Source organism: Pempheris klunzingeri, chromosome 3 (assembly GCF_042242105.1).
Source record: "Pempheris klunzingeri isolate RE-2024b chromosome 3, fPemKlu1.hap1, whole genome shotgun sequence".
Classification (NCBI taxonomy): domain Eukaryota; kingdom Metazoa; phylum Chordata; class Actinopteri; order Acropomatiformes; family Pempheridae; genus Pempheris; species Pempheris klunzingeri.
The window spans coordinates 24,082,164-24,096,540 of record NC_092014.1 but is presented as its reverse complement, the minus strand read 5'-3'; positions in this window follow the sequence as shown (position 1 = coordinate 24,096,540).

Here is a 14,377-nt window from a genome sequence, read left to right as displayed (position 1 = left end):
CATAATACATTTCCTACAATACAGCTACTACTATCCCCTCATTTCATAAGATCCTCACTGCCTGGTAAATGTATTTTCTTTTGTGTCTCTACACCCCCAGTTTTTTATTGTACTGTTTCCATAGGTTGACTGGTTTCACTCATGACTTGTAAACAGACCTAGCACATAGCATGTGTGTGTGTGTGTGTGTGAAAATCCCCTTTAAACTGTTCAGAGAGGAATTGATTGAATGTGTAGATTACAACTGTAATATGATCAAAGGTAAATCTCTGTCAGAATTCAGAATATAGGGTTTTCCAAATCCCATCCCCAGACAAGAAATTTGGAAAAAAAATTAGCTTTGCCTCCAGCATGAAAGGTGTGATATGCTACATGCCCGTTTACCACCCTGACCTCCACACTCATATTTTTCACCTGGCTACACACGGGACGCACTACATCCTGCTTTGGCACTGAGCATTGTCACTGGACATAAATTGTCTAAATTATGCAATTTCAAGGGATACTGGAGTGTGTTTTCCACAAGCAAAGTAGTTCCAATAAATCGAAATATCCCATCAAAGCACGCATGACACACACGTGGTCAGTGATAAAGAACCTCTTGTGAATGTTGTACAACAATACTCGATTTTGTGCTAGATTCACATAGGTTTGAGAAAACCTTCAACCTTCTCTCCTCTGCACATTCAGAAAAAGAAAATATCAAAATTGAGAGAAAGAAACCAGGGAGGTCTTGCCAAGTCTGACAGGCAGGGAAGGCAAGCTAATTATCTCATGGTGCTTGGAAGCCTAAGTGCTCATTGACAATCACAGGACTGCTCTCAGGGTGTATATAGCTATTAGGCTGAGAGACAAGGGTTGGCCAAAAGCACTCATCACTGTGGTCATGCGAGCCAAGCCAGATCAACCACTAGCCTACAGCTGCTTGACAAGTAGCATTGCAGGACAAATTTCTGCATAATTTATTGGACTCTTCTAATATTGGTGATGTAGGTCTTAACTAGAATAGAAAGGGTAATGGGAAATGAAGCGGAATACATTAAAATATCAATAACCGTGAGAAATGTAGGTGTTAATAGAAGGCATGAACATGTGATGCGGTTCACCTCTAAACACTGGCAAGCTTTACATTAAGTCGAGCTATTCACTGCACTGGCTCCCTGTAGCTGGTATCCACCTTAAGGATGCTTTCATCCCAAACCTGATTGGTTCAGTCAAAATGAGCACGGGTGCTTTTGCCAGGTGAGTGTGGTTCATTTAGGCTGGTGTAAAAGCTCAGTCAAACTCTGATGCAGACCAAACAAGCACACTGTGACAGCTTGAAAAGGTGGTCCACATTGAAGCCATTAAAAAGTGTTATGGCATAGCGACCCCACAGTTCTGCTACTGGCTTTTTTGTTATGTCTGTACCTGTCTGTCAAGATTTACAAAACGTAGTTGAACTGCAGTCTATTAATGTGAATCACTGAGTTGCGTTTACAGCTCTGGGTTTGTTTGTAAAAAGCCGGTGTGAAGACAAACTGCACCAGAACTAAAAGAAAACTGTCTTTTTCTTTTTTTTCTTTCTTTTTTTTTTTTTTGCTGCAGGCCAAATGAACCAGACTACAAGCATGTATGTCTCCCAGTACTACCTTACAGGGCAGAGCAAGAAAGAAAAGAGCTCCCTGTGCATGACTCAAAATAAGAGATAGAGACCTACCGAACTGATCCATCACATCGACAGCGCTGCCAATACTGACCTTATTAAGTTAACTGAGTATTGGCTAGGAGTGACTATTAAACAGAGTCCTTGTCAATGTTATAATAAAATACAATATTTCTGCTATCAATTACGTTCATTCAATCACAGCGGGTCACCAACTGTGCCACAGCGAGCCCAGGGTCAGTGCTTGGTATTGGCAGATACCCCAAGTTTCATTAGTATCTGGGGAGGGGAAAAAAAATGTACCCAGTGAGTAACTGTGAGTCATTGATATATGAGATTTTTCATAGCAAAAACAAATGTAATGTGGCTGAATACAATCTAAATACAAAACACGCGATATTTCAGGCACAAATGTATATGACAAGGTCAGAACAGGACAACATCATCAATGTCAACCCATTGGTTATGAGACGTGCATTGCAAAAAAACAACAGAGAAAACTAGAAAGGACCGTGAGAGTGTGTGCAAGTGTGTTTTCTGTATGTGTGCTTTATACAGCCTATTTATTCAGGCCACTCAAATGAATCTGATCCATTGTTTGGAACTCTATATTAAGCATAGCGATTTGATGAAGCTCATTTTTATGCTTGTGCGAGAGCAGTGCACAGCGTGTTGAGATGAACTCAGCGGCCTTGGACTATTCATCCAAGTGAGTGTAATTGAACCGCTGAGTTACTGCGATCTACTGCTAACAGCAGCACCTGTCCACCTCGCTCTCCCTTCCCCACGAGCACACTGACAGGCATGGACATCGAAAAATAAAAGTGGGTGGAGTTTGAATCTTGCATCCAGTCATGTACACTAACGACAGATTTACGCAATTACTTTTGTCACATTTCTCTCCCAGATTGAGGTGAGGGTGGAGGGGGGGGGGATATAGGTAATACCTACAAGGTCCCCATCTGGATATAAATACCCCTGTTCTTTTAAATGAAGGGCTTTATACGCACAAAAAAGCCATCAGAATCCTCACACCTCTGCCACCCTCTGGCAATGTAATCACTTTGTGCATTGGATATTGCATTTATTTTTTAATATTTCACTCTCCCCCATCTGTTCGTCTTCTCTTTCTACCTCGGCTTGCTCTCCTGCATGCATTCCATTTTCATTCTCGCTCTAAATGGCATTTCTTCCCTAGAAATTAGATATCAGCCCGGCTGTCCCTTATTATCTTAACTCAGAAGTGAGGACTCAAGGTACGACCTAGATACCGCTCTCTTCTGTCTCTCTTATTCTCTCCTTCCCCTCTCTAACCCTGTCTCTTTATCCCTTTTATCTCCATTCTTACCACTCCCCTCCCTCTCATCCTCACCTCAGAGGCCTCACCTTCTCTCCTGCCTCACCTATCGCTTGCATTAAATCAAATGGAACACATTAAAAGTGGCATGCGCAGCAGACAATGGCTTTTATGATTGCCTGCCGTGTTCGGCCTGGTTGTGCTGCACAGCCCCATAAAATGCCATTTGTATCACCTCATTTCATAGGGCCTTACTACACGGGCGAAACAGAGAGGGAAACTGAGAGGAGATACAGAGACTGAGCAGAGATATTGTAGGGGGTGAGCGTGGAGGGAGGATGAAAGAGAGAATGAAAAAGGGTTGATGGTGTAACAAAGAGAAGAGGCCAAAGAGTAAGAAAGTGAATTAGATAGAATGTAGAGTCAGAGTAAAATGGGATCAGGGATTGGGGGGGAAAAATCAGATGAAATGGCAAAAGAAAAACATCTGCAAGAGCGACAGAGCAGGGATGGGCAAGATAAGACAGGTGAGAAATGAGAATGAAAAAATGGAGAGAAGGTGAAGAAAGAACTGGCAGAGAACAAGAGGAAGGGATAGAGAAATGAATAAGAACGGCGAGATGGAAAGAAATGTGTGAGTAGGAAAAGAGGCCAAGAGAAGAAAAGAGGAGGTGAAAAAAGGGTGAGAAAATGATATTGGTGAGAGAGCGATAGACAGTAAGAGAGAGAGAGAGAGAGGGAAAAGGAGACGGGGCTGTACGGTTACTGAGATTACCCAAGAAAGCCCTGACACTATTCAAATAAGAACAAGCTGCCAGGACAACTACGAGGATTTAGAGCAATAAGAAATATATAGCAACCAAGGGACAGAGAGAGAGAGAGAGAGAGAGAGAGATGATGAGGGCACATCCCTCGCCCTCCCTCCTCGCCTACCTTCCTCCCTCTCCATTAGTACAGTGAGCATATTGGGCTTATTAAATTCTAATTGTCTGTAATGGCCGCCCATGCTCTCTGAGGCACTATGTGACAGGGTGAGAGTGAGCGGAGGTATTTGTTTTGCTAATTGGAAACCGTTCAGCTCCCTTAAGTGTTCTGCTGTTTGCCGCTGCTCAGGGAGCCGCAGATAAAAAGCAGCGAAACGATGGATAGATGGATAGATAGCACAGGTACCGTGGAGAGAGAGAGAGATGGGGTGGAGCGGCGGGCGGGTGGGAGGGCAGAGTGTAAGAGGAGCACCTTGGGGGTATTTACCGGTGAGAAGGAATATGAAAAATCAATGAGGACATAATGAGCTTCATTTAGAAAGTTGTCAGACACTAGCGGAGGGCTGTTTAGCATGCCGGATCCACTGTGCGAAATAAAAGCTGTTTACACTACACACCACGTACAGTGTGTGTGTCAGATTTCAGAGGAAACGTACAAAGACTGAGAATGCATTTAACCAACCTCTTTCAGCAATGATGTAACAATATACTTGTGATGAAGAGTTATATTTTGACTTTCTTTTTATGAATATGACGTGGCTCGGTGTGCCTGTGTGAGCCTCTGTATTTGTCTGTATATCAAGGTTTGTTCCCTCTGTGCTCAAGAACTTCTTTGAACCCCTCCACCCTTTCCCCACCACACACACACACACACACACACACACACACACACACACTAATATCTCTCACGTCCTTGCAGTGTCCTCAGGCACAGCATGCCTCACAAAGCCATTCTGAGTTCTTTACTTGTTCTCTATACCTCCCCTCCATCCTCTACCCTTTTCCCTTCTTCCCCACGGCAACATAAGCAGTGGAAAGACCAGAAGGTGCGAAGAGGTGCAAAAAGCCTCTCCCGTGTTTCCATATGTCCTTGCTTCCGCTGAGCTCTGCACATGCAAACACATGCTGGAAACATGGAGGTAAACATGCACCCTGTAATCCAAGTCAGGCAACCTTCAACACACAGTACTCCAAGAGAGCTTTGTGGCCTCAAAGGCAATAATGTACAGTTACAACATCCCCAACATTGTTTTAAGGAATTGACATTTTTTGAAATACACTTATTTTCTTTCTTGCCCAGAGTTGGATGAGAGTACTGACACCACTCACCGTTCCATACGAAGCTGAAGACAGCAGCCAGTTAGCTTAGCTTAGCATAAAGAGGCGAAGTTGAAACTAGCCTTACATCAACCAGCTGTAACGTTTAATATAATCACAGCCCATGACATGAGTTAACTATTCACATATGTAACATATCAGAAACACAATTAGGTGGAAGAAATCTTGACCTTAAAAAATCTTTTTCTAAATCTTACATATAAACATGCTATTTGAAAGTATATAGAAGTGGATGTAATGTTATAAATAATGTTTTTCTTTTGATTTCATTCATTCAATCATTAGTCATCAAAACCCACATCCACACGGACTGGTTGCCAGTTAATCACCAGACAGACAACCATTCACACTCCAGTTCAGAGTCACCAATTAACCAAACCTTCATGTCTTTGGACTGTGAGAGAGAAGCCGTAGTGCCATGAGAAAACACAAATGCAAGCATGGGGTGAGCACACACACACACCGCCCACACACAGCCAGTGGGTTCATTCCAGGAACCTTCTTGCTCAGCTGCTGGTGGAGCGCCACGGTGGTGCAGTGCTTAGCACCGTCGGCTCACGGCGAGAAGGTTCCGGGGTCAAACCTGCCAGATGGTTGGGGCCTTTCTATGTCTCCCCTTTCTTGGTTCTCTCGGTGACTCAGGATTTCCTCCCACAGTCCAAAGGTTTTATCCAGCAGATTAAACTCTTTTTTCATGTTTAAAATATCTAGCAGAGGGAAACATGTTGGATGGGCCACATGTGTGTTACAACATGCATGTAAATACCAACCATATGATATTTTAAAATGCTTTTTTCTGCATAATGAGTATATTTTTGATACATTTTGCTGATGATCCTTCTTTGCTTTTACTAAGTACAACTATGAATGCTGGACTTTTACTTGGAATTCATTTAATAATTTAGTATTTTTACACCATGTTATTATTATTTTACTAAGTTACAAAAAAATACTTCTTCCAACGCTGCACACCAGCACAATTTGCGGTTTCCATGGCAGTCATTTGTTGTTTTTTTTCTTGGCAGGAAGCAGTGACTTCCTAAAATCCTCAGGAAGACCTTGGCTGTGTGGCTCAGAGGTGCTGGTAGGCTCAGTTATCTTCAGAGAGAACAAGGCCAGCTGTTTTCCCATTTCCAGTTTGTATGCTAAGCTAAGCTAACCAGCTGCTAGCCCCAACAAGTGTTTGTCCTCTCATTTACTATAACTCTTGGCAAAAAAGTGAAGTGTATTTTTCATAAAATGTCAATATATAAGTCCTTCTCCATCCAATTATTGCATTGTATGCGAGCTTGCCAGGCCTTTTTTTATTTTGAGGATAATTTAGCTTCAACAATATATATATTTTTTGTTCTTGGCAGCCCATGAGTCAATCATGGTATTCTATTGAAATGTTTTCTCCCTGTGGATTTGACAAATACCCCCTTCCCAGCTTATGTGGGTGTCCCATTAGAATTAAGCAGAAGTGCTTTTGGCTGCCTTGTCTCCTTTCCCCCGGTGCCTTAAGTGCTGCTGTGTTATTTTTACATCTCTGTGTGTCAAGGCTTAGACTGATAGGTACTGTATGACTGGCTGTTTGGAGACATGGAGGCAGGTCCCACAGTGATTTGTCTCTGCGATTGTGTAGGACGTGCATATGGGGACGGTGGGGGTGAAGATCAAAGTGTGTGTGGGGGCGTGTATGCATTACCATGTCTGATTTTTAGGTGCTCATGCTCACACTTTTTCCATGTGCCAGCACTTGCACAGGTGCATGTGTGTATCTGAGCAGTGGGATGTATGTTCAGAAAAGGTTTTGATATTATAAAAGAAGTCTACTCCAAGAGGCAAATGTGGAGCAACACTGACAGTGAGGGGAAACGGAGCGTGAGTTGAAATGCAGAGGGGTATATTTTTGGGAGTCACAGTGGAGAATATATTTGTTTAAATCAAAGAAACTGGAATACCGTGCTAACATATGGTAAATTGCGCAGTGAACTAATCAACGGATGTCTCAAGAGTTACTCAACAATAAAGTAGTACTGTAGCATATGCCAAATGGTTTATTTGCAGAAATGCACAGGAATACACCAAAAACAAAACAGGTAAGAAAATAGAAAGTAGCTTGTGTACTTTAGAACATCAGTCTTTGATAAAATAACCCCCCATTTCTCTAAAATGGCCTCTGGTATCAGATGTCAGTGGCCTACTTGATCCTTTTGCCAGCTCTCTGTACCTTTGACCTTTGTTCAGCACCGTTGATTCGGACAACAACAGAAACAACAGAAAATGTATAGAATGATGACATTAGCATTGCATATTAATATAATTAATAATTGGCTAATAATTAGCCAACAGCTAATAAATGATGATATAGAAATATTCCCCAACCCCACTGTAGCTGTGTCTGTGTTTTGTACTGTATATGTTTTCCTGGTGAGTTTTGTGTAGAGGCCAATATACGGGCAGGCGTTTCAAACTAGCATAGACTACAGGCTTTGGTGTGGCATGGCACTGGTCCGTGCTATATACTAGTAAAAGTAAGTAAATAAAAACACCCACATCACAATTCCTCAGAAACCAAGGTGACCCCTTCAATTTGTTATTTTTTCCCCAACAAACACTCCAAAACTCAACAGAGATAAGGAGCTGAGTGACAGATTCGAGAGGCTGGAAACAGTTTGTCGTTTAGTGCTTTCGCTTGAAACATGATTTCATGATTAATCAGTCATTAAAATCACTGTCAGGAACTTTTCCATTGATTGACAAATAGTTTAACTGACTGATAATATCAACACTAATTCAAAGACAGACACTGATTTCCGTTGTACTCAGATAGAGTTTGTTTTTTTTGTTTTTTTTCTACAACACACAACCTCACAAGTGCGTCCAGATCCCCTGTTCTCTGGCTCCTGTACATCTGCATATGTGCTCCCTGTCAACAGCCGAGACAAAATACTTTCCACCACCACACACTGACTTGGTAATCCCCAATTAGACACAATAATACTATTTAGTGAGCAGCTGTCCCCACAGACACCTGACACACTCACAAACACACGTACGTGAACACAGCCAAGCACACACAACAGCACGCATGGCGGCATGCACACACACACACACACACACACACATACACATACTGCACACACACATGCGCACATATGGCCTGGCCTGCATGCTCTGCTAGAGCGTGTTAGCTGCCTCACCAGATGCCTGCTGGATAATCTAGGTGCCATAATGTGATGTTCTGCCAGCCAGCATGCGTGTGTTTATTTGTTTGTGTGTGTGTGTGTGTGTGTGTGTGTGTTTGCGTGCTCTTGCCTGCCAAGATGTGGGTTAAAAAAACTTTCAGCTGGTTTGTTTGCAATGGAAGCACCTTTTGCATTAACTTACATCTCTTGTGCGGTGTCTTCACACTTCCTCTGCCCTTCTGTCATCCTCTTACTTACCTTTTTTCTTATTCTTTAATCACTTTTTTTTTTTTTTTTTTTTACCTCACCCCACATCTCTCATTTACACCATTTCCCCATCCCACTTCTGGTTGGAAGTCTCCCCAACACCTGTGCCGTCCCTCTCCAGCCTCCACATCATGCCTCCTAGCAGCACATGTGCTGCTTAATGCGCTGTCAGTCCTCGATGATTATTGTCTCTAATTTGTTTTGTCAACCCAGTGTCTCTTCAGATTGCTTTAGATTGCATTGATGGCAGGCACTTAATTTAGCGTGGCATGAGTATAGCACAAAAATTGAAATTAAATAGAGAATAGCTAAAAAACAATAAAGACAGTTTATTGTAGTTGAAGAATTTGTCTAAATTGGAGAAAACGAACCCCCTCCACACACACACACACACACACACACCACAGTTAGTTACATTTCTGATAGTTAAAAATGCTGTTTTGAGTGATTTCCATTATGGCTACATATGCATCACACACACACACACACACTCAAACACACCCACACCTCTGCATAATTTCTGTAACAAGTAGCCACTTATTTACAGCAAATCTGCATTTGCCACTTAACTCACTCACTCTGGCGGCCCACCGCAGTGACACCATCATGGTTCACATTCATTTAAGAGTTCCACAAGCCATCCTCTTGTTTTGCTTTTTTTTTCTCCTCTATTTCTACTGAATCGCAGCTCTCTCTTTCCCATTATATCAAACCCCCATTTGCTCTTGTTTTTTATGTTCTTCATGTGAGTGCATGAGTAATCTCACAGCCACTGATTTATTCCTAGACTAGATCAGATTTCGCTCATGCACTCTTGGACCTTGTTTTTTGACAAATTGCTCTTCAAAAGGAGAATTGGTAAAGATGCTAATGTATATAGCCAGAGGAGATCAGAAAATGCATTTGAAGGTGTGTGGGTGCGTGTGTTTTTATCTTACTCTCAGCGATGTATGGAAAGACAGGGGTCTTGAACCTGCTTGGCTAAATGCAATGATGAGTGCTAATGAACCAGACTTGGCCGCAAAACATTGTGTTGTAATTAAAATGGTTACATTTCTCTTCTGTATTCTGGAATGTGTGAGAGCAGAAACAAAGTCACTCTGCAGCCTTATCCAAACTCTCACTGAGAACATACTGCAGGTCTTTCATGATGTTTGAACATAGTGCTGTATGTCAACATACCATGACCACAGATATGAGCTAAAGAACAAGTCTATTTCATTTCACTCACTTCAGAGGAATAATAATAATTTGATTTCATAATAGAGATAGACTTACACACACACACACACACACACACATCTACGCTTACTTAGTGGGATTTGATCTGTTGAAAAATGCAATTAGAAGGGCTGACGTCCTCTGGTCTGCTGGTCAATTGGTTGGTTGTCCGACCAAATTCTCATTGGTCAGACAATCGCTGGTGCTACTTCCAGAAGAAGAAAAGCCTTCTTAATCCATTATTTTTGTCTGTTTGTTATGCCACACTTCTGTAATTCACCACTGAAAGCAGCATTTGACATGGGAGATTGCAAGAAGCAGAACATGGAGCAGAAGTGTCAACAAAACACATTTTCTCCTTTAATTGTAGCGGCGGAATAACGGTCCACTCGTCCATTTGTCGACACTCTGCTTCTTCTGTTCCGTGTTCTTTTTCTTGCAGGGCACACGCGGACGATTAATCCACTCATACGCTCCACTGTGGACACAGTCACGTTTTCATCCGCTCTTCATGTTCTTTGTGCGCTTCTTAAGTGAATGAAGTAGCGTAACGGTGGAATAATCATCTGTCCATCCCCTACAAGAACACAGCACGAGAAAATGAACACAGAGCAGAGGAGGAAAAGGTGTTGGTTGACAGAATTGATTATGGTAGAATAACCCCCAAACAAACGTGTGGCTGAAGAATAGGTCAAATTTGCTTGATCAAGAATTTAGCATGTGCTGTATATCCATAATGTCATTAATGTTCATACATACATGTGCTTTGGCAACGTTGTTCCTAAAACTTTCATGCCAACAAAGCCCTTTGAAATGAACTGATACTAAGACATTCATGCAGGATCTCAGTTTATTATCAGGCCTTTTCTGATTACTCAATAGTTCAATTCCACACCTTCAATAGCCCAGGTCATGGTCAATAGTAAAAAAATAACAACATCATTTTTACAAGCAAGGCTTCCACAGGCTCATTTGAATGCCAGTTTCAACAAACATGCAGCTTAATTTTCTGACAAATATATTTTTATTTATTTAGTAAGACATTTTAAGACATTTCTGCTTAATTACAGTTTCTGGTATAACATGTAACACAAGACATGAAAGAAGCAGACGGCAAGCTAGCAATAATGTAAACAATGTACAATGTACAAAATACTAGCTTTGCATATGTTTTAATAGGGAGAAAATGTATTCAACATGTCTGATAAGCCACAGGGATTGGTGGGCAACATAGAATGTAAAAACAAGAACATTCCACAGGGCCTCTTTAATCAACCCCTCAGGTTAGGAAGAGAAAACAAAGGCAAACAGTAGACTTATGTAAGGCAAACTGTAGTCTCACAAAGCCAGGCTTCTATCCTCACAGGGTTTCTGGAGAAAGTTCTGGCTTAACCCTGTACCATCCTTATATAGGATGGTACAGGGTTTACATTTAAATCACCCCAGACGGAGGCTTTGGCTCGTCCACGGTCCCGCTGTGTCCGACAGATACGGTTTGATTTCACTTTAAAGCAAAAGCAGGACAAAAGAGGCGTTTGGTTTCAAACTCCGGCCACAGGACATCTTTAGCGTTTCACACGAGGCCGTTTAAGGGGAAAGCAAATTGAATTGAATTGAAAATTGAATATAGGAGAAAGAAAGGTCTGCTATGTTTGTTTTTTAAACCAAAACCACAGTCACCAAGGTCGGCATGAAGCCCAGGATGCCGATATGGTGGATTCGCAAAATAACGCATAACCTTATTTTGGTGGAACTTTGCACAACATGGAGAACAACAAGAAAACGTTGCATAAACAGTAGAAGACAGATGTTGTCTATATGATTTATAAAAAAGAAGACCAACATAACTTGATCCTTGGGGCCCTGGAGGTAAAGCCTGCCTGTAATTTAGCTCTGAAGGATTTCACTGGACCACAGACGGTTAAACAGATGTCTGTAGCTCTGCAGAACGTCATTAAAGTGATATCACAGAAGCCCATTTCAAGTGAAAGGACAAAAAATATCTTGCGACCGCACCTTGGAAAAGACTCTGTATCACTAGACTCTAATGCCCAATGTTGATCCGTTTTGTGAGACCGCCACCGGCAGTCGGAGTACATTTGGCATCCTTTGACTCCAGCAGCAGCATGTTTCACTGACACTGGCCTGTCCAATGTACTGATCTGTTCAACCTCACACCAGCTTCTGTAATATTGGTTTAATAACATTATCAAGTTCGTCATTTTTATCAATAACAGTTGTGGTTTTCACTTTGCAGAGCTCAGAAATAGTCAGCCAAAAGGAGGCTTTACACCAGTAACCTACGTCCTGTGAGCTACACTGTTAATGGTAAACAGTCATCACAGTTTACAGACCAACTTTTGATTCAACTTTTACTTACCGTACTCTTGTGTGTGCTCATGATGATTATATCCTCTATAAGCACACATTGAATAAACTTATGCCGTGTCTGATAATGGAACTTTAACTTGACTGAAATTCTGCATGTAAAGATTAGAATTGCATCTCTTTATTTATCTAAGCCAGAAAAATGTTTTTTTCCCCATTTGTTTATACCCTTTCAGTCTGTTTGAAGTGTTTTACAATTACAGGCCAGGCAGAGCAGACAAATGATGTTGACGGGGAGTCACGCCAAGTGGAAGACAGGAAGGAATTGTACCCGCTGCAGCTAGAATGAAAAATATCAAGCGGTATTCAACCGATGACTGTAATTTAACCAAACCTCTTCAGGGCTACTTGACAATGCATATTAAACAGGGCGACTGCTTTTTGGAAAGCAAAACAATGACAGCATCCTTTTGGCTGTGCTGCTTCTGAAGAGATGGCTTAATTTCAGTGAGGACAGGATTTCAGTATATTGAGAATTGAGTCTATCACTGTTTTTGTTTTATCTTTAATTTTTACTTACAAGGCCTGTCAGAGGGACAACAAGCGCAGTCCTTGAGATCAGAGGCTGACAGATCTCAGAATCAATATAGAGACAGGAGAAAAATATGGTATCCCCGCAGCTGGAGACAGTGATACTTGCAGCTCTTTCAGCCCATAAGCGCTACTGATGTGCCATGAACCAGACACCCTCAACCTGCTCGAGTAAATTTACTCGGGGGCCAAAAATGCCTAACCAGAAAGAAGGCACATATCTTCCCCCACAGCTTCCTAGAGACAGAAAAGAAAAGTTACTTTGTCAGCCAACTTCGCCTGCATACAAAAGGGGTTAAAAAAAGGCAGAGCTGCTCCTCACACACACACACACACGCGCGCGCGCACACACACACACACACACATATATAACATACAGACAGGCAGTCTGACAGACAAGGTTGGAGAGAATAGATGTGGGCAGGTTCAGTGATTCCGATGTCAGAGGCGGTCTGAACGCTCTCTGTGTCTATCCTCTCTCCACTAGACCTTACATGGCAGTTCTCCTCTCCGGGGTGTTCTGAGAAGACAGGAGGGGCGGTGGAAAGAGAGGAGCGGTGGGATGAAGGAGAGGGGTGGGGGTGGGGGGGGGGGGTACGATGGCAGGTACTAGGGGATTGTTCCAATGCCCTTGACATGAGGGAAATGCTGGAATAAGAGAGAACAAGAGCCAGCCTATATGGGGGGGGGGGGGGGGGGGATCAGAGAAAAGAATGCCTGAGGAGGAGGAGGCCTGTGTGTGTCTGTATGAAAGAGCATTTGTTTTCCTTTTCTTTGGCCTTATGTATATGTAAATAAGTGTTTGAACATAAGTGTGTGCTTCCGTACATATATAGGTTTGTTTATGTGTTGCATGCGTGCGTTTGTTATCTGGCTGGGAAATCAAGATCAAGGTTTGTGTATTTTAAAGGTTCTGGCAATGTGTGTGTGTGTGTGTGAGTTTGGTGTGTGTTTTTCTGAGAACAGTTCAATGCATGTGAATAAATGTGTGTGTGTGTGTGTGTGTGTGTGTGCATGCTTACTGCCCAAACCCAGTATGAGTCCCAGGCCAGGGCTTTTCTTTGGGCTAGCAGATGTTTTGCTCTCACCTTGCCATACCTCATAAAGTGTGATGGCTCAGGACCCTGGGGCCAGCCTGGCATGCACACGCATTCAAACACAAATGCACACACACAAGTATGCATGCTTCACCACCACCACTACAAAAGCCATGCACACACACACACACACACACACACACACAAATACATTGAAATGCACACACCCACACGTGGAAATAGGCAAAGTTGTGGTTTTCCCGCCCCGGCTTTGCACGCCGACATACAGAGAGAGAGAGAGAACCGTCAAGGGCAGAACAATGTGAAAGTTTGAATGCCACAGCATCCACAGCCACGGGAAAGGCAGGCAAGCGACCAACATGCAGCACTCATGTAGGGGAGAGGGAAAAGTGAAAGACAGCGAAGGGTAGTTTGAATAGCAACCACAATAGTGACTGGCTGCAAAATAATAAAATCAGAAGCACATGTTCCATGCCAATCATACAATACCGAATCTGTAAATCATTTGACTATCAAACGCTGTATTTGACAGCAAGTCCACTCTGTGTTCATTTTAGAAAGAGAGAGAGAAGAGAGAAAAAATAGAGAGTTTTTGAAAATGCACCACAAACTACAAAAAACATTTTATTAATTTGCATGTTGGCAGCTTTGCATATGAGTATTTAGAATCATGTGGAGAAAAGTTTTTAGTTTCAGTT